The sequence below is a fragment of the Rhineura floridana genome, chromosome 18, assembly GCF_030035675.1.
Source record: "Rhineura floridana isolate rRhiFlo1 chromosome 18, rRhiFlo1.hap2, whole genome shotgun sequence".
Taxonomy (NCBI): Eukaryota; Metazoa; Chordata; class Lepidosauria; order Squamata; family Rhineuridae; genus Rhineura; species Rhineura floridana.
Window position 1 is genome coordinate 481,248 of NC_084497.1, and position 20,020 is coordinate 501,267.

At 46.6% G+C, this 20,020-nt stretch overlaps 1 protein-coding gene across 4 annotated transcripts in view; it reads left to right on the forward strand.

Annotated features, from left to right (window-relative positions):
* SEMA6B (semaphorin 6B) overlaps positions 1–20,020 on the forward strand; it is a 209,976-nt gene that overhangs the window by 145,646 nt on the left and 44,310 nt on the right. The window contains exon 1 of one of the 4 annotated variants that reach the window (XM_061601182.1): positions 2,536–2,702. The exons of the other annotated variants lie outside the window; for them this stretch is intronic. The gene's annotated coding sequence lies outside the window, so the exon portion shown is untranslated. Of the gene's footprint in view, positions 1–2,535; positions 2,703–20,020 lie in introns of those variants that run through there. 4 annotated transcript variants of the gene reach the window in all.

Sequence of the window (20,020 nt, forward strand, 5' to 3'; positions counted from 1 at the left end):
TGCCAGTCAGTGCCAACAATACTGAGCTAGATGGGCCAATGGTTTGACTCTGTATAAGACAGCTTCTCATATTCCTATGTCTTAAGGGAAGGCCTATAGCTCAGTGGTAGCACATCTGCTTTGCATGCAGGTCTCAGATTCGGTCCCTGATGGGATTTCCAGGTACGGCTGCTGGGAAAGGATCTCTGAGTCTGGAACTCTGGAGCAGCGCTGCCGAATAGTGCAGGCCGTACTGAGCGAGATGGACCAAGGCAGCTTGCAACGTTCTTATTTAAACCAGCCTTTTAGTCAGAAAAGTTAGAGAACGGCTGCTGCAGTGATTGTGCCTCTCAGTACTGGATAGGAAAGGGCCATAGTTCTATAGAGCACTTATGTTTAGCCTGGAGAAGAGATGTTTCCATGGGGAGGGCATGATTGCAGCCTTTAAATATAACTGCCATGCAGAAGAGAGAGCCAATTTCTTTGCTGTTGCTCCAGGCTAGAACTGATGGGTAGAAATTGCAGGGGAGCAGGTTTTGGCTCAACTTTGGGTCTGTGTCTTCAGGGCAAGTGGTGTTTGATAGAATCATAGAATCCTAGAGTTGGAAGGGGCCTGTAAGGCCATCGAGTCCAACCCCCTGCACAACACAGGAATCCAACTCAAAGCATCTCCGACAGGTGGCTGTCCAGATGCCTCTTAAAGGCCTCCAGGGTTGGAGAGCCCACCACCTCCTTAGGTTATTGGTCCCATTGTTGTACCACTCTAACAGTTAGGAAGCTTTTCCTGATGTTCAGTCGAAATCTGGCTTCTTGCAACTTGAGCCCATTGTTCGATGTCCTGCACCCTGGGACAACTGAGAAGAGATCCTGGCCCTCCTCTGTGTGGCAACCTTTCAAGGACTTGATAGCGAAACAGGCTGCTTTTGGAAGGTGGTGTGTAAGGATCCTCTGCAGGTGAGGGACTCCTGCGGATACCATCTCATCAGGTCTGTTCCACACAACATATGAAGCAGACCTTTAGTGCTGTAGCACCTACCCTTTGGAATTCCCTCCCCTTGAATGATACACAGGTGCTGTCTCTGTTATCTTTTCAGCATCTACTGAAGACCTTCCTCTTTCAACAAGCCTTTTAAGTAGAGACCTCATCCCAGTCGGCGTCTGTGCTGGGATTGCTTTCTAAGTTGTTTTTTAAGTTGTTTCTTCAAGATGTTTTGTTTCAATATGTTTGAAAGTCTTTTGTTTTTAAGATGTTTGAAAGTGCTTTTAGTGTTTTTGTTTGCTGCCCTGGGCTCCTTTGGGGGGGGGGAAGGGATATAAATTTAATAAATAAAATAAATAAGTTCTGCTCGGAGCAGACCCATTGAAATAAATGGACCTAACTTAACTGTGTCCATTCATTCAATGGGTCTACTGTGAGTTGTACTAATATTGACCAAGAATGACCTAACTGCACCACTGGCTTGGTGTGGGAGGGGATTTCCCATATTCCCATCCTGTCTGGTCCCACTGTTCTCCCCCCCCTTTTTAATTTTATTGCCAAGAAATAGAAGTGATTTTTTTTATTTTTAAGAAATGTTCCCAACCCCATCAGCCTTTCCTGTCCTTTCCACATCACTGAGGCTCCCTAATCTATCAAATTACTGCCCCCTGTCCTCCTGATTTGTACAGATCGCTTATAGCTGTGTGGCACTGTGCAAGAAAACCTCGATCAAATATCTGTAAAGCATCATTCCTCACAGTAAAAGGCAAGCAGGGCTTTTTGGGGGGTGTGTTGATGGTTAGATAATCTCTCCAGCAAAGTTTACATGATCTGCCCGCCATTAAAGGATTGCAAACAAACCCATTTGTTTCACCCAAAAAGCTCCGACTGCCAAGAATTGATGTTGACTTTTAAGGAATGTGATGCATTTTAGATTTTTTTTATTTTTCTGTTCTTCCTTTTCTTTGATAATTGTGTGTGTGTGTGTATACACCACACACTCACACACACATTTATATATATATAAATGGCCTGTTGGGACGCAGCCAGGATTCTGATAAAAATCTCGGCTCATTCCAAACTGATAGAAAGCAAGCCAGAAAGTAATAGTCTCCAAGCGGCAGCTGCGTGCTTGGAGCGGAGTGAAAAATATCTGGCCAACTTGGCTGAGGCGCAGGAGCTGTAAGTTACTGTCAATGCCACCGGCCGGCCTATGGCGAGGGAGGTGAAGGGTTGTGCACCATTATACGCGAAGCCCTGCTTTTAAAATCCACTCTTGGCGTACAAATTGGCTTGCTAGTCACGCCAATCTCTAAATCTCTGTGCGTTGCGGCCAACCCAAGAAGGGGGAGCGCTTTCCCCGTTCCGGAGCTGTCTATTACCTTGTGTCCCAGGGGTCTGTTTCTCCAAATGCATCGGCTTCAATTAGACAGCAGGGGAGGGGGTGATGAGGCGTTTTAGGATGCTTGCAGCGGGGAGGAAAGTCAAGTCATGTGCCTTCTGACTTTGCCTTCGAGGCATCCGTAACTTCTGCCATGAGAGCTGTTAAGATTCTGCAGCAAGATTCCTTTGATTTTAGTATGATTGTTGTTCTGCAAAGCTTCCTGGTTTTTTTGTTTTGCTTTTGAGGGGAGGAGAGGGCACTATTCTGTACTTTTTTCTCATTCCTACCAGTACCAAATCTACAGAGGGTTGGTTTTGGAAGGGGCTTGGACAAAATGGCCAACTGCATCTCAAAATTTGGGTAAGTGCAGATTTAGAACGGTGGGTATGTTTCGGTTCTTTTATTATTTGGGAAAGTGAGAAATCTGATAGATTTGCCTTTAAATGCGAACTAAATCAAATTTCTCCCACATCCCTAGATACACCCCCCTTAGTTGTCGGCCTATCCAATATGGGAAGGCATTGTGGGTGGGAAGGCAGAGGTACATTCGCTGCGCACAGGGCCGGCACCAGCCCACCACAGGCCCTCAGGAACCAGCCCGCTGCAGGCCCCCACCTCCCCCCTGTGTGTGTGTGTGCATGTGTGCACGCGTGCACTTAAATGTGCTTAGTTGCACCATGTCGCACATCAGTGTAAACTGAAGCACCTGCCAGCTGCGCACATGTGCGGGGGTGATGTCGGCTGGGAGAGTGGAGCTCTTGCTCTGCAGTTTGCACCACTGTCTGGTTGTGGCCCATGACCCAATGCTGGCAAGGATCACGTAGCTAAAGCTCTAGCTCTCAGCCGCAGGACCCTCGGTCAAAGCCCGACCCAGCCACCCGCTGGTGCCGGGCCTGGCTGCATACATTTATTCCACTTGAAACAGTCATGGCTTCTCCCAAAGAATCCTGGGAAGGGTAATTTGTTCAGGATACTGGGAGTTGTTGGGAGAGACCCCGATGGTCTCCACACAACTACAATTCCCAGAGTGGTTTAACAATGACTTCCTCTTCCCAGGGAACTCTGGGAACTAGCTCTGTGAGGAAAATAGGAGTCTCCTAAGAACTCTCAGCACCCTGAACAAATTGCGCTTTCCAGGACTCTTTGGGGGAAGCCATGGCTGTTTCAAATGTGGCCTAAGTTGGAGAAAACGGATCCCTCCTGCTTTTTAAAAAAAATCTTCCTGGTTGCAACAGGCATTAGGGGGAGAGAGGGAGTGTTGGTCGCCCTCCCATCCCCGTCCTTAGCTGTCGCAGATGCAGCCACCTGGTCACCCCTGCCCCCTCCCCTCTCCCTCCGGGACTTCAGGACAGGGACCTTGGTAACCCTATGCCTCAATGGAGGCTGCATTCCTTTTGACATCACCAACAGCGGGCCCAGAACCTTGGAGCCAGCCGGACAATACCGAAACAGCTGCTTGAAGGGTGGGCTTCGGTTACAGCCTGACATCAGTTCTATCGGATCACCTGTTGCAGAGGAGGTTTGCAAGGGGAGGGGGGATGTGGCAGCAGGCGAGGGACAGCTGACCCATTAATGACTCCCCTGTTTATCCCAGGAGACCCTATGACTGTGTGAATTCTTGCCTGCCTCTCCTTTTGCTTTGAGTTCGAACCCCCAAACTTCTGAAAGTGGAGGTAGACTCTTTTATTTCCAAAACGATATTGGAGACTGGATCTATATCTATATCTAAGCTAAAATGATGGAACTGAAGTTATACTTTGGACACATCATGAGAAGACACGATTCACTAGGAAAGACCAACACTCAGGGCTACTGAGTGTTGAGAGTCTGGAGGTCCCCGTGCCCTTGCCACATGGCATTTCCATTTTGGTGGAGGGGGCTGATTTGGGGAGGGGGAGGAAGCCAGCAACAGGGCCTGTATGGCCTATACCACTGACTTCCAGCTGTGACAATAGTCTCCTGTGCCATTAAGCGCTTGGTTGCCGGTGTCCCCTGGTGGTACCTTGTGGTATGGCGTCTGTGCTTTCCTTGCACAATGACGGGTCTTTTCCCACCTGTCCTCTGGACAGCGGCTCTTTGGCGGTGCGCCGGAGAACGGTAAACCCATGGTGCCATCTGAAAGTGTGTTTTCCTTCCCCCAAAAGGTGGGGGGCTGTGTAACTTCAGGACTGCCTGGCAGGGGTGGGTAGAAGCTCTAGGTCAGTGCTTTTTAATGCTTGAAAGTGGGGCAGGTTGGTTGGTAACACGAGCCTGCTCATTGTCTGTGCAGGAAAGATGAGGAAACTTAGGAAAGGGGGGAGAGTGAAAGGGGGAAAGGAACAACTGGTGCGGGGGGCACGCAGGATCAGCAGGGGATCAGGTGGCAGAAAGAGACACAAGGCTTTATTTTTTAAAGAGGACGAGAGAAGGGATACTATTCACCATTGGGCTGAAGAAGAGCTCTAAAGAGACAGAGGTAGCTTTGGTTTAGGGGGGGCAGGGAGGGGAATGCATGTGTGGCCTCGCAGGACGGGATCCATTGGCCGGTGCCGGTTTGAAAGCGTTCTGTCGAGCTAACAGGCCCGGCATCGTTTCGAGTTTGTTCTTTGCCTGCTAGCCTCTGCTCTTGCCAATCCGCCTTTATTTTCCCTTGCCACAAATAAAGAAATAAATTGGTATTCGCATCGCTATTTTGAAAGGAAATGTCAACAGAATTATCGCTCTGAATATCGATGCTTGAGAGTCCATTTTTGAACATAGCTGCAGGGAATTGCTACGTTGCAAATCCAATCAGCAGCGATAGAGAACGAGGGGATTTGTAGAAAATCCGGTGCCAGATCTGAATTGGGCGGAATCCTAGTGCATCCCTCTTGGCCGCGAGGGCTGCCTTGCCAGATCGGGAGTCGCAGGCCACCCCAAAAGTTGCTGGCCACGTACTCCTGAGTATGGCCTGAGGTGACGGCTGGCGCTCTGTAGGGAACTGCTTCTGTCTGCCCTAGGTGTCCCCCTATCGGTTAAGGCAGGCAGGAGAGGCCCCTGCTATAAGGTGTTGTAGGAGGTAAGTCCGGGCACAAAGTGGATGGCATGGCCTTTTCTGAGCATCACCTGAAGATGCAGAACTCACTCCCAGCTAGCCTGATTAGCTCTCATCTTCCGGGCTTTTCCCTATAATACACTTCTAGAAAAATCTTCCAGCAGATGTTCCTATACGTTTATTCTGTCTTCTCTTCTCCACTGATTATTTCTGCCCCTTTCAAATCTCAGTCCTGTACCTTTTTTTGAAGTATTGCCCTTCCCTGTTATTGTTCTTCATGAAGACTCTTGGGGTTGCTGTTTTTTAACCTGAGATACAAATTGGGGAAGTCATAGGTTCAACCGCCCTCACATCACCGGAAATGCACTGGGTGGTCTTAAGGAAGTCGCTCTCTTTCGGCCTCAGTCTTCCCATCAACAATATGGGGTTGCAATCCAATACACACTTACCTAGGAGTAAGTCCCATTGAACTCAGTGGAGCTTACTTCTGAGTAGACATGCATTGGATTGCAGCCTCAGATTCTCATTTCTCTGAATCTTAAATTTGGTTCTTCACATTTTCACAGCAATTTGTGAATTATTCTCTTTCAATTCCTCATAAAAATTCATCGGCATTTAACAATAATAAGCACAGTTTTGTATGCTGGTTTGACTAATGCTCACAGTTTTTAAAGCTGTTGCCCCCTAATATATATGCATTTCTGTATGCTATTTTTACTAACATATATATATATAAAATGCACATTTCCCCCTAATATATGCATTTTTGTACGCTGTTTGGACAACTGCATCGCAAAATTCGGAGAGGTGTGAATTTCAAAGGAGAGCTACGGTGTTTCAGCATATTGCTTCCAGGAGTGTGAATTAGGTAGTTTTCTCATTAAAGTGCAAAATAAATAAATAAATAGATTGAACCCGGTTGAAAACAATGGGGCATACTTCTGAGTAGGCATGTATAAAATTACATGGTAAGAAACCCAAGTTATAAATCAGGACACCTCTCTTTCATATCGTTCCTCTGCCTTGAGCTCACTACAGTCTGCGTCTGTGTTGGCATTGCTTTTAAATATGTTTTTAAACCTTTAAAAAACAAACATGTTTTTAACCTTTTTAAAAAGATGTCTTGAAGCTTTTTAAAAATGTTTTTAAAGATGTTTTGTTTTAATGGGTTTTAAAGTCTGTTTTTATGATGTTTTCAAGTGTTTTTAGTGCTTTTGTTTGCCTCCCTGGGCGGCTGCTGGGAGGAAGGGTGGGATATAAATCAAATAATAAATAATAAATAAATAATAAATATTTGGCCCTCTTATCTGCCATCAGGGTGTAATCATACTGGGACTACCTTAGAGGGCTGTTTTGTATGGGATTCTTGAGATAACCTTTGTGAAATGCCTGGGAGATCGGGGTTCGAATCCCCACACAGCCATGGAGCTCACTGGGTGACCTTGGGCCAGTCACTGCCTCTCAGCCTCAGAGGAAGGCAATGGGAAACCCCCTCTGAATACTGCGTACCATGAAAACCCCATTCGTAGGGTCACCATAAGTCGGGATTGACTTGAAGGCCGTCCATTTCTGTTTATACGGAGGCTATTTAGGCACCAGGGCAAAGTGCTTGTTTTATCCCTAGCAAAACATCCCCCTCCTCTCAAGGAGGTGTGTTTAATGGAACACGTGGGTGGTCGATTCACACACACTCAGGCCCCATAGACACATGCCGTAACACCAGTCTAGCTCAGTATTGTCTTCACTGGTTGGCAGCAACTCTCCAGGTTTCCAGACTGGGCACATTCCCAGCCCTTCCCGGAGAGGCCAGGGATCCAAGCGTGGACCACTGAGCTTGGCAGGGTCCCCATTCAAACCATCCAGGGCTGTTTGTAAAGCACGAGGCTTGCCTTCTAAAAAGGGAGAGGGGCGGGTGGAAGAAAATGGCCTGAACCTGTTGCACATCCTAGCCACAGCCCGGGAAGACTGGGGTGCAATGCCTGCTTTGCAGGACCACTTGCATGGGCTGCGCCCACCCATACCTGGCACAGAAGGGGCTTGCCAGACGACAGCAGCCGGCGATGCTTTGCCGAGGTTAGATCCGTCGGCGCCAGCTATCAATTAACTGACACGCTGTTTGCTATTGATGCTAATTAACAGCAGGGCTGTTTTGGTGTGTGGGGGGGTGCTAGGCTCGCCGGCTTTTTTATTGAATGTACATTGAATTCCTATCGGGATCCAAACCTCCACTTCCCATTAGCAGTTCGGCAGGCTGGCTTTCATCTCTCCCACACAAGCAATTCTCGCTGTCCTTGTAAGCCCCGGGAAATAGCCATCTTTACTCAATCGCTCTCAATCCGGCATCTTTGGGGACTCACTCGTTCTGGCAACAGTGGCCGTCAGTTGTGCTCCCCTGTGTCTCAAACCAAGAGGGCTAGGCACTTGACTTCTTTAAAAAAAAGAAGAAGAAGCTGAGTCATCGCAAGCATCTGCCCTGGGGCGGCGTCTGTTGCTAAGCAGCGATGTATCAGCGCCGCTTTATAGCAGGGACGCGGCCAATGAGCACCGCTAAAATGCAGTATGTATTTGGCTGCATGTAGAGAAGGATGGAGCGGTGTGTTTAGGGTCTGCAATGATTAGACAATGCAGTAATCCGACAGGGTGGGGTGGGGACTGATTGGGAGAATCGTAGAACTGTATCTAGGGATGGATCTGTCCATTTCTGTTCCGTCCATTTCTCCTTGTTCCAATCTTAAAATCAATTCTCCACATTTCGCAGTTTGCGATTTTTGTTGGGGTGCAGAGTGGTAAGCGGCGGTAACGCAGCCGAAGCTCTGCTCACGGCCGGAGTTTGATTCCAACGGAAGGAGGAAGTCGAATCTCCGGTAAAACGGGTCGAGGTCCACTCAGCCTTCCATCCATCCGTGGTCGGTAAAATGAGTACCCGGCATAGCTGGGGGGTAAAGAAAGGCCGGGGAAGGAACTGGCAATCCCACCCCATATATATGGTCTGTCTCGAAAACGTCACAAGACGTCACCCTAAGAGTCGGAAACAACTCGCACTACAAGTGCAGGGACACCTTTACTTTTTTAATCCTCATGAAAACCCTTCTGTATTTTAGTGCAAGTTTCTCCCGCTAAGCACAAATTTGTAGGTATCTTTGACTCGTATGCACATTTTTGCAAGGAATTTCTCTGAAGATTGTGCATTATTTTGAATGTTGTTGTCATGAGCAGGACGCATGCATTTTTGTGCATTTTTGTAAATGTTGTTTGGCTGTAGAACTGCATCGCAAAGTTCAGGGAAGAGCGAATCTCCAAGGACTGTTTTTGGTTCTCAGATTATTTCGGAAAGTGCAAATTTGGTAGGTTTGGCTTTAAATGCAAGCTGAATTGAGTTCCTCCCCCATTCTTAGTTCTAATCAACTAAGTCATACTCAATAGTACGCCTATTGAAACTGATGGGCCTAAATTAGTGATAGCACAGTGAGGAGGAGAGCCTGGCTGGGAGTCCAGAGTCCATGAGTTCAAATCCCCTCTCGTGTCTCTTGGGTGTCAAGGGCCAGCTAAAGATCACCCCCACAGGGAATGGCTCAGGGGTGATGTGCCCTGCCACCTGGGCAGCCGTGGGCAAGCTGCAGAGTCCCAAGGAGCCCAGTTGCCTCCCAGCTGGCAGTTGTGGACAAGGAAGGGGCTGGCTTGTGCAGCTGTGGCAAGCTGAGCAGGCCCTGGCCAGCTAGGGAGGACTAGCCTCAGAGGGAGGCAATGGGAAACCCCCTCTGAATACCGCTTACCATGAACACCCTATTCAGAGGGTCACCATAATTTGGGATTGACATGAAGGCCGGCCATTTCCATTTGTTAATTTTAGTGGGTCTGTTCTGAGTAGGACTAAGATCGGATACAGCCCAGAGAATCTTAGAGTTGGAAGGAATCATAGACTAGGGAAAGGGCCTATGAGCTCACTAAGTCCAGCCCCCTGCTCACTGCAGGAATCTTGTAGGCCATCTATTCCTGCTTAAATACCTCCAGCAAAAGGGAACCCCTCACCTCTTGAGGCAGCTTATTTCATCGCTGAGCACTTGCAGTATGTGAAGGGTGCTGAGAGATGTTAGGAGACCCCCTTATTCCCCTCACAGAGCTACAATTCCCAGAGTTCCCTGGGAGGAGGGATTGACTGTTAAACCACTCTGGCAACTGTAGCTCTGCGAGAGGAATTTTTTATTTATTTATTTATTTATTTCATTTTTAAACCGCCCATAGCTAGTAGCTCTCTGGGCGGTGTACAAAACAGAATTAAAATACAATGTTACAATAAAATCCAATTCAAATAACAGGAGAATTTAAAACATTCACATGAACATTAAACATTAAACATTAACATAAACATTAAAATGCCTGGGAGTATAGCCAGGTCTTAACCTGGCGCCTAAAAGAAAATACCGAAGGCGCCAGGCGTATCTCTTCAGGTAAGCTGTTCCACAATTCGGGGGCCACCACAGAAAAGGCCCTAGATCTGGTAACAATCCTCCAGGCATCCTGGTGAGATGGTACCTGGAGGAGGGCCTTAGATACTGAACGAAGTGGACGGGTAGGTTCATAGCGGGAGAGGCGTTCCACAAGGTACTGCGGTCCCACACCGTGTAAGGCTTTATAGGTCAAAACCAGCACCTTGAATCTGGCTCGGAAACAAACAGGTAGCCAGTGCAAACGGGCCAGGACAGGTATTATATGCGCGGACCGATTGGTCCTCGTCAGCAGCCTGGCTGCCGCGTTTTGCACTAGCTGTAGTTTCCGAACTGTCTTCAAGGGCAGCCCTACGTAGAGTCTCCTCTCAGAGACTCTCAGAGCTCTTTACAAGCTACAGTTCTCAGGCTTCTTTGAGGGACGCCATGACTGTTTAAATACTACTTTATATGCATAGTGCACAAGGGCCCCGACTTAGATCCATGGATTTCAGTGACTCTGCTCAATGTGGCTGGTTGCAACTCTCTGTTAATGCACTCTCCGAAATGTTTAAGCGGTGTACAAATGCCTTAAATCAATAAAACGAGGGTGCTGTCGCTGTTAAAACTGCATCGCCTTTTGTGGCATTAATCAAAACCCCTTTTGGGAGATCTCTGTCCCAAGGAGGTTACAGTCAACTGTGTGCTGGGGTGAGGGTCGGAAAATCATCAACCACCGGGACGATTACCTGGAAATTGGATGACAATCTGTTCAAAGTGGGAAGCCTGCGGGTTGAGAGGTCAGCGGGTGGGATGAAAAGAGTCGAAGGGGAACGGGCAATAAATCTTTTACCAGGCAAGGTCTCTTTTGGTTGAGGAAGGGCGCTTTAAAAAGCGATTGGAGCCGGTGGAAAGTGCGGCCAGGGGGCAGGCTCACATGGAGGTTTGTGATGTGTTTAAGTAGAGCCCAAATAGGGAGCTGTAGGCACAAAGGGGCTGCTGATTTATAGGGCGCGTGGAAGCCTCCTGAGCAGACACCTCACAGAAGGCCAATTTGCAAGGCTGTCGTCCGCAGCGTGGAAGGCAGCTTTTGAGCACATAGCAGTCAGCAATGATTGCCTCGAAGCTGGGTGGCGAAGGCAGGCTGTATCCTTAGCTGGCTGCAGAGCTGCCCAATCTTTTACACCTTTTGTGGGTCCTCCGACTAGGGATGAAAAGATCTGCCCATTTGTGTTCTCTCTTGGTGACTCGCTTTTCCAATCTTGCATTCAGTTTCCACATTTCTGGAGCAATTTGTGGGGTTTTTCCTTTCCTGAATCCTCATGAAAATCCTTCCACGTTTCAGTGTGAATTTCTCCTCATAAGCGCATTTTTGGCCGCAGTTTGGACTAAAGCAATCATTTTGGCAAGCCATTCTAGAACGCATTACTTATGTTATTTTTCACCTATATATTCATTACTAGGCACACTTTCTCCTAAAATATGCATTTTTTAAAAAAAAAAAATTGGTTGGAGAACTGCATTGGAAAATTTGGAAGACTGTGAATTTTGGGCGTATTTTGGCCCTCATATTGTTTCAGAGATTGCAAGTTTGATAGATTCAGCTTTAAATGCGAACTGAATCAAATTCTCCTCACCCCTCCACTTAGTAATAGACTAGGGCACAGAAGGACGGGTTGCTTTTTATTTATTTTTAAAAGCTGTGATTGCTCCACTGGAGACCACAACCATTCCAAGGCAATGCAACAGAAGTCAGTTTCCTAAGGTCATAAGAAGAGCCTTCTGGATCTGGCCAGTGGCCCATCTAGACCAGCACCCTGTCCTTACACTGGCCAACCAGATGCCCATTATGGGAAGCCCACAAGCAGGACCTGAGTGCAAGAGCAACTCTCCCCTCCTGTGATTTCCAGCAACTGGTCTTCAGAAGCATCCTGTCTCTGCTAGTGGAGGTTGAGCATCGTCATCGTGGCTACTAGCCACTGATAGCCTTCTCCTCCTCCATGAATGTGTCTAGTCCTCTTTGAAAGTCTCTTAGAAAGTTGGTGGCCGTCAGTGTCCCCTGTGGAAGTGAATTCCGTAGTTAAACCATGCTCTGTGTGAAGAAATCATTCCTTTTGTCTGTCCTGAATCTTCCAGCATTCAGCTTCATTGGGTGTCCATGGGCTCTATGAGAGAGGGAGAAAATATTTTCTCTATCCACTTTCTCTGCGACGTGCATAATTGTATATGCTTCTATCATGTCACCTCTGACTGGCCTTTTCTCTGAACTACAAAGCCCCAAATGCTGCAACCTTTCCTCAGAGGGGCATCACTCCATCCCCTTGATCATTCGGGTTGCCCTTTTCTGAACCTTCTCCAGCTCTACAATATCCTTTTTGAAGTGAGACCAGAGTACACAGTATTCCAAGTGCTGTCGCACCATTGATTTGCTGCCCTAAAGTGGATCAGTATTCTGATTTAGAGGGAGGAACTTCCTGTGGAGCCATTTAACAAAATTTATATACCGCTTGCTTGTTTACAAAGCAGTTTACAATAAAAACAGTTTAAAAACAAATAATTAAAAACGATTTAAAACTAGTTAACACAGGAATGGGCTAAAAAAGAAATCAAAACAAATCAACACCTATCTGTCCGGATTAAGGATGGGTGAAAAGTTTGATTCAGTTTTCTTTTAAAGCCAAATTCATCAAATTCGCACTTTCTGAAACAGTAGGAGAACACAACCGTCCTTTTTAATGTTTTAGAACATGTTTTGAAAGCTTTTTTAAAGTAACGGTTTTGAAGATGTTTTGTTTTAATGTGTTTTAAAGTTTGTTTTTATGTTGTTTTAATGTTTTTAGTGCTAATCTAATAATAATAATAATAATAATAATAATAATATGCACTTGTGTGAATTTCACAATTCCTGTACCAAGAACATCCTGTTCACACAAAACCTTGTTTATAAAAATGTATATTAAGGGGAAATCTGCATAAAAGTGTGTATATTGGTGACAATAACACCGAAATGTATTCTGTTAGGATAAATTGCTTGCAAAAGAAGTGGACCTTAGTCAAAACTGTTGACAAAAATGTATTTATTAGGAGAAATTTGCATTAAAATGCTGAAGAGTTTTCATGAGGATCTTTTTTTTTTTAAAGCAATTGCTGTAGAAGTCCAGAGAACTGAATTTATAATTAGAAAAATGAGGAAATGATCATTCCATCCCTAGTCTGCATAGGCTTGCCTAAACAAAAGAGTTTTAAACAGGCACCGGGGGGGGGGGGGAATGCCAGAAAGGCGTCTGCCTGATATCAACGTAGAACACTTTAAAAGCATAAATATAAATACATGATACCATAAAACTGAACAAACAGCCTCCCATAAAAGCCCCAGCACGTTCCCATTACCACCACTATAACAATAGCAGCAGCCGCTGTGGTTTTATTGAGCTGAGATATTTTCAGATGAAAGCTTTAATTCCGCATGTGTTTGACAACACATTAAATCTAATATATCGCTCTCTGCGTGGGAAGCTCTACTCAGATTCCTTATTAGGAGGAATGGATGAAATCCCAAAGGAATCTTCGCTGTAGAGGATCATACCAGAAGCACCATTTTTTTAAAAAAAAGATTGCTAGTTAGATGGAGGCTTTTAAAAACAATATTAACTACAACTTCTAACCCAGAATGCTTTTTTTGTACCTGGATGCCGTAGCACATTTGGAATATTGTTTTCAGTGTTGGTCTTCTGGTATCTCTCTCTCTCTCTCCCCCCATCCCAAATATTATCTGCCTTTTTCTCACTTTGTTCCCATATTCAGGTCTCCTTTACCCACCCCTGGCTCTTGTTCCTCTTCCTCCACCGACATGACACTGAACACAACAAATTGTCAGACTACAGCTTCGTTCAGACATGGGGTTTATTGCGTTAGTTTTCCCGATTATAAAGGCTGCACGCCTGCCCCGATTTCTAACGTTCCTTTCACAATGCAGGACCTGTTGCCTTACGGAACTTTGACTTATAGAATCATAGAATAGTAGAGTTGGAAGGGGACTATAAGGCCATCCAGTCCAACCCCCTGCTCAATGCAGGAATCCAAATGAAAGCATTCCCGACAGGTGGCTGTCCAGCTGCCTCTTGAACGCCTCCAGTGTCAGACAGTCCACTACCTCTCTAAGTAATTGGTTCCATTGCTGTATGGCTCTAACACTTAGGAGGTTTTTCCTGATGTTCAGCCGAAATCTGGCTTCCTGCAACTTGAGCCCATTATTCCGTGTCCTGCACTCTGGGACGATTGAGAAGAGATCCCAGCCTCCTCTGTGTGGCAACCTTTCATGTACTTTTGGACTGATATTCCGCCAGGTCGTGCCTAAATTTCATTCACACCCATGGGCGTGGTGTGTCCCAACAGTGACCGTCATTGGAGATGCTGTTGCTCCCCCATGATTCCCCTGGGAAAGTGGCAAGAAAGAACTGTATGCCGATATAACCGCCCCAAATTTCACCATTTGACTCCTGTATTTGTCTCTTCCAGCCTTCCTTAACCTGATGCCTTTTAAGTATTTTGAACTTCAGCTCCCATCAGCCCTGGTCTGCATGGTCAGTGGTCAGGGATGATGGAAGTTGGAGTCCAGCAACACCTGGAGGGCATCAGTCTGAGGGAGTCTGGTTGACTCTTGGTAGGAGCTTGCCAGGGTCTTAGAGAGGAAAGGGCGTTTTCCCTGATATAATACATTTTTCTAGGCGATTTTTGCAGAGAGATGCATTTCCATGCACACGTCGGTTCTTGCATTTTTGTATATTATGTACATTTAAAAAAAACTAATGAAACTTCTTTAGCATCGTAGTGCAAATTTCTCCCAATAAACACATTTGTGTCTGCAGTTTTGACGAATGCCCACATTTTTTGCAAGCAATGTCTCCCAACAGAACGCCTGCATATTATGTTATTTTCACGAATAGATTTGTTTTTATACACATCTCCTCCTGGCTCATGTGTTTTTGTAAACCTTGTTTGGCTAGAGGACTGCGTCGCCAAGTTTGGCTCAGGGTGAATGTCGAAGGGTGGCTGTGTCCCAGTGTTCATATTCTTTCAAAAAAGTGTGAATGAGGCTATTTGCTACCTCAAAGATCAAGGGAGCAACAGATGGAAAGGATGATTGCAGGTTAGCCAGAAACAGGATGTTGGAGAACACAGACCTTGGGTCCATTCCAACAGAGCTCTTCCTGCATTCATATCTTGAATCCCTGTTCTGCCAGTTTTTAATTGCAAACTGCTTTGGGAGTCATTTTTGGCAGGAGCAAGGGGTGACTCTGTCCATTCTCTCCCCCCCTCCAGTCTTCCAATTGCCACATTTATCCATCGGTTTGCAATTTATTTATTGTTTTGGTCCTCATGAGCAAATATTCATAAGCATTTTCATATATGCTCATATATACATTTGTATGCAATTTAGCCTAAGACAAACACTTCTGCAAGCAATTTCCCTACTATAATGCATTTCAGTATATTTATTTATTTATCACCTTTATAGCCCGCCTTTCCTCCAAGGAGCTCAAGGTGGCGTGCAAACATGATTCTCCCCCTCCCCATTTGATCCTCACAACAACCCTGTGGCGTAGGTTAGGTGGAGAGATACAGTGACTGGCCCCCAAGGTCCCCCAGTGAGCTGCATGGCCGAGCGAGGATTTGAACCACGCTGGCTCTGTGTTCACGAATCTGTGCATTTTTCCCTGACATATGCATTATGTTGCCCACCTTTTGGTTGGAGAATGGAATTGCCAAATTTGGAGAAGTTGCATTTCAAGTCGTGTATTGTTTTGGGAAGTGCAAATTTGGCAAGTCTGCATTTACAATGCAAGCCAAACTAAATTTCTGAATTTGCAGAACACTATCCCAATTGCTATCCTGTCCAGGAATGGAAGTCCTCTCATTCTGGCAAATTTCAGGACTTCTCCAGTTTGCCTCTCTCTCAAGTTCGTGGGGAGAAGGCGGAAGCAGAGACCCCCAGGTCCATTGACAGGCAACCGGGCTATAATTAACCAGCTTGTCAGAAGGGTCTGAGATGGCAGACGGAGATGGCGGCAGCAACGCTATTCAAGTGGTCCATCACAGAGCCCCATTCGTAGAACTGCTGCCCACTGTTACCTCTGGTTGATTGGATCTCAGAGAGGCTACTTTCTGCCAAGACAACAGTACTTAGACGCTGCTTATCTGAGATGGCAGAGAAGAGAGGCAGAGAAGCTGATAGCAGCAATTGCAGGCTGGAAACAGACTGATTTCACCAGGTTCCGGTGCTGTGGATTGGATTGGAGGGGGATTTGAATGAAAAGCCACAAGTTGCTAACCCTCAGGGAAAAGACAGGATACTTGGGAAAGCAGTGTCCATTCAGAGATGGGCCTTCTGTGCTCTGAAGGACAACCAGTTTTGTGTAGCGATGGGCAGATTTACCACAAAAGCAGCCATGTAGTTAGAACGCCATGTTACAAATCCAACATTAAAAGCTTGGATTTAAGTTACCTGTTAATCCGAGATCTCAAAAACACAAAAAGCATTGTGCATTGTTGCAGATGTTACCAAAGTGCACCTTGGGAATATAATATGCCTAATATGGCTTTAAAAATATGTTTCAACCGTTAACTGAATGGATGAGGATGAAATTCCCCCCTGAAAAAAGTGGGCAATGAGAGGGAGCAATTTCTCTGGATTTTTTTGGGAGGGAGTTGCCCATCACCTTTCTTAACCTTATGAGATGGCAAGGGATTTCTCACTTTCTCTGGTGAAGCATCGACGTTCTCTCTTCCAAGGAAGCAGCAGGAAATCCACCCCCAATTTCACAAGGAAAAAGTAGTTTTAGGAAGTGTGTGTGTGTATTTTCTCCCAGCCTTAATAAACAAACATCATGCCTGAACAGAAAGGCTTAATAACATAAGAAAAGCCAGCTGGATCAGGCCAGTGGCCCATCTAATCCACCTGTTGTTACAGTAGCCAACCAGATGCCCATTATGGGAAGGCTACAAGCAGGACCTGAGCACAACAGGAAAGCTCCCCGTTCGTGATCTCCAGCAACTGATGTTCTGAAGCATACTGCCTCCAACTGTGGAGGTAGAACATAAGAAGAGTCTGGCTGCTGCTTCAGGCCAAAGGCTCTAGTCCAGTATTGGAGCAACTTCCTCCCTAGGAGCTATCCATGGTGCTGAAACACCTTGGAGCAACTTCCTCCCTAGGAGCTATCCATGGTGCTGAAACGCCTAACCTGCCTTGCTCCATGAGCTCCTCCACTGTGCAAGAACAGAACGTAAGAAGAGACTTGCTGGATCCGGCCAGTGACCCTTCTGCTCCAGCCTCCTGTTCTCACAGTGGCCAAACAGATGCTCACTATGGGAAGCCCCCAAGCAGGACCCGAGTGCAATGGCAAATCTCCCCTCCTGATGTTTCCAGCAACTGGTGTTTGAAAGCATTCTGCTTGTACACATCTGGTTCCTGGTGTGGGGAAGGAGGGAATTAGTCCACGGGAAGGAGAGAAGGTCTGGACAAGCTACTGCCCTTGTGATCATGCAAGGACACTCACAGCTCCCAGAAAGTGGGGGGGGCAGATAGGTTTCTCAGGTACCAATTCTGACTGAGCCTTCCTAGACAGCTAGTAAACGTGTTTAAGGTAAATGGGAAGCCTGCTTCCAGAGATCCAGTGGGAGCCATCGAGAGGAGAGGCTGTAACTCTGCGCAGGTGGTGAGAGCGCCAAAGAGGCACCCAGGGAGGAGAGACCCAGCCTTTAATTATTGCAATTCAATTGTTAATGGCTTTTCAAAAGAGCGGTCCAGGCAGAAATAATTCCAATCTTGGCCCCGCAGAGAGAAACCGCATTTCATCCGGTGTGGGAAGGAGCATCCCAGCACAGCCCACTAAAGGCTAGTTGGCAGGGACACGTGTTTTTGTGCGTGTGTGCATTGTAAGGGGGGAAGATGTTTGTGCATCTGTCGGGGAATGGGAAGCCAACCTTGAATCTCAAAAAGTGGCCACTGCCAGCGAGCAAGTTTGGCTCCAGATGCTTTGGTCCCTGGAAACAGGGATGGATGTATTTGTCCATTTCAGTTTTTCCAGGTTTCTCATTGAAAGCCAGTGTAGTGTAGTGGTTAGCGTGCTAGACTAGGACCTGGGAAACCAGGGTTCAAATCCATGCACAGCTATGAAGCTTGCTAGGTGACCTTGGGCCAGTCACTCTCTCTCTCAGCCTAACCTACCTCACAGGGTTGTGGTGAAATCAGGAGGGGGAGAACCATGTTTGTATGCCACCTTGAGCTCCTTGGAGAAATGGTGGGACATAAGTGGTGGTGGTGGTGATGATAATGCTGTTCCAGTCTCAAAACCTCAGTTTTCTACATCTGTTTGTGATTTCTTTGAAAATTCATGAACATTTTAGTGCAAACGTCTGCTAGTACTCATGTTTGTATGGATTCTGGCCTAGTATACACATTTTTACTAAGCATTTTTTCCTAATACGGGGCATTTTTCACGCCTATATGCATTTTTATTGCACGTTTCCCCTCAATATATGCATTTTTATACTCAAAATTCACAGATGTGTGGATTTTGAAGGATGGCTTTTCAGACAGTTTGCAAACTGAAACAGAAATGTGGAGAAACTGAGAGAAGGCCAAAATGGACAGATTCACCCCTCCCTGCCAGTTGCATCTCCCCGCCCCATTGGAGAGAGACGAAGATAGGGTTGGTCGAGAAGTTCAACTCAGTTTCCATTCCAAGCGGAACCGATCAAGTCTGCACTTTCCACAACAACATGAGAACCAAAACTCAGCCCTCACTTCGAAATCCCCACTTAAACTTTGCAATGCAGCTGGCCAAGCGGCGTTTACGAAAATGCCTGTTTGCATTAAAATGAACGTGTGTGGAAATTACAGACAACGATGCTTTTTGTGACGAGCAATTGCTTGCGAAAATGTGTGCCTACGAAAATGGGTTTATTAGGAGAAATCTGTACTAAAATGCTGGAGAATTTTCATGAGGGTTTTTAAAAAATAATAATAATTGTGGATTGCTGCAGAAATATGCCAGGCCTGGATGGATATCTGCAAAGAAACCTCACGTACGCTGCTTTGAGTCCCACGATGGAAGGAGGCTTGGTGCCTACAAGACGTCATGCGCAGGCTCGGCCCCACATCTCTCTCTCTCTCTCTCTCTCTCTCTCTCTCTCACACACACACACACACACACACACACACACTTGCTTCCTGAGGGGGAAGGTGCAGCTGCTGAACAACTGAGAGTTGTCAAGTTTGTTTAGGGTGCTGAGAGTGGTTAGGAGACCCTCTGTTCCCCACACAGAGCAACAGCTCCCTGGGCAGAGGGGTGGACTGATGGTTAAACCGCATTGTCGCTCTGTGAGGGGAAGAGGAATCGCAGGGGTGCTGAGAATTGTTGGCAGGGCCCCTATTCCCCTTGCAGAGCTAGAATTCCCAGAGTGGCTTAACAGTCAGTCCCTCTTTCCCAGAGGACTCTGGGAACTGTGAGGGGAGGGGGGAGCATCTCCTCCCAACTCTCAGCGCCTTTTGCAAACACGGTTCCCAGGATTCTTCGGAGGGGGAGGAGCCACCACTCTTAAAAAAAGTGAGACAGATGAGGATCTTTTGAGCTGGAGCAGAAGGCGAGGGGGAAAGAAATCCACTGGAAACTTCTGAAGAAAAGACAGGGGAGACAGAGAAGGTGTGTGTGTGTTGAAAGAAACAAGGGAGAACACTCACATTCTCTTCCTCTCCCCCCCCAAAAAAGTGACAAAGAATGTTAAAATATTTATCACACGAGAATGAGAGTGCTGCTATTTCCAGCCATGAAATTAACAATGCGAGCGAAGTGAATCACCCACAACTCCAAGAGCTTAGCTGCTTCTGGGATTCGAGTTTCTCCACATTTCCTCTCTCTGCATAGCAACTTAGGAAGCCGCCTTTGTCCCTGAGTCAGAGCCTCGCTCCATCTAGTGCCATATTGTCGGCACTGACCGGCAGCGGCTCTCCAGGGTTTCAGGCAGGAGACCTCTCCCAGCCCTACCTGGATTGAATTTGGGACCTTCTGCAGATGTTCTGCCACTGAGCGAAAGGACTTTTGCCTTCTCCTGCTCACAAATCCCCATCCAATAAAAGTGGAAAGAGCAATTATTGTAGGCAGCTAGAAGCGCTTCTTAATTCGGGCCCTGGAGGAACCATATTTATTTCTTTAAAAAGCCCGTCGGGAGCCTTTCCAGGC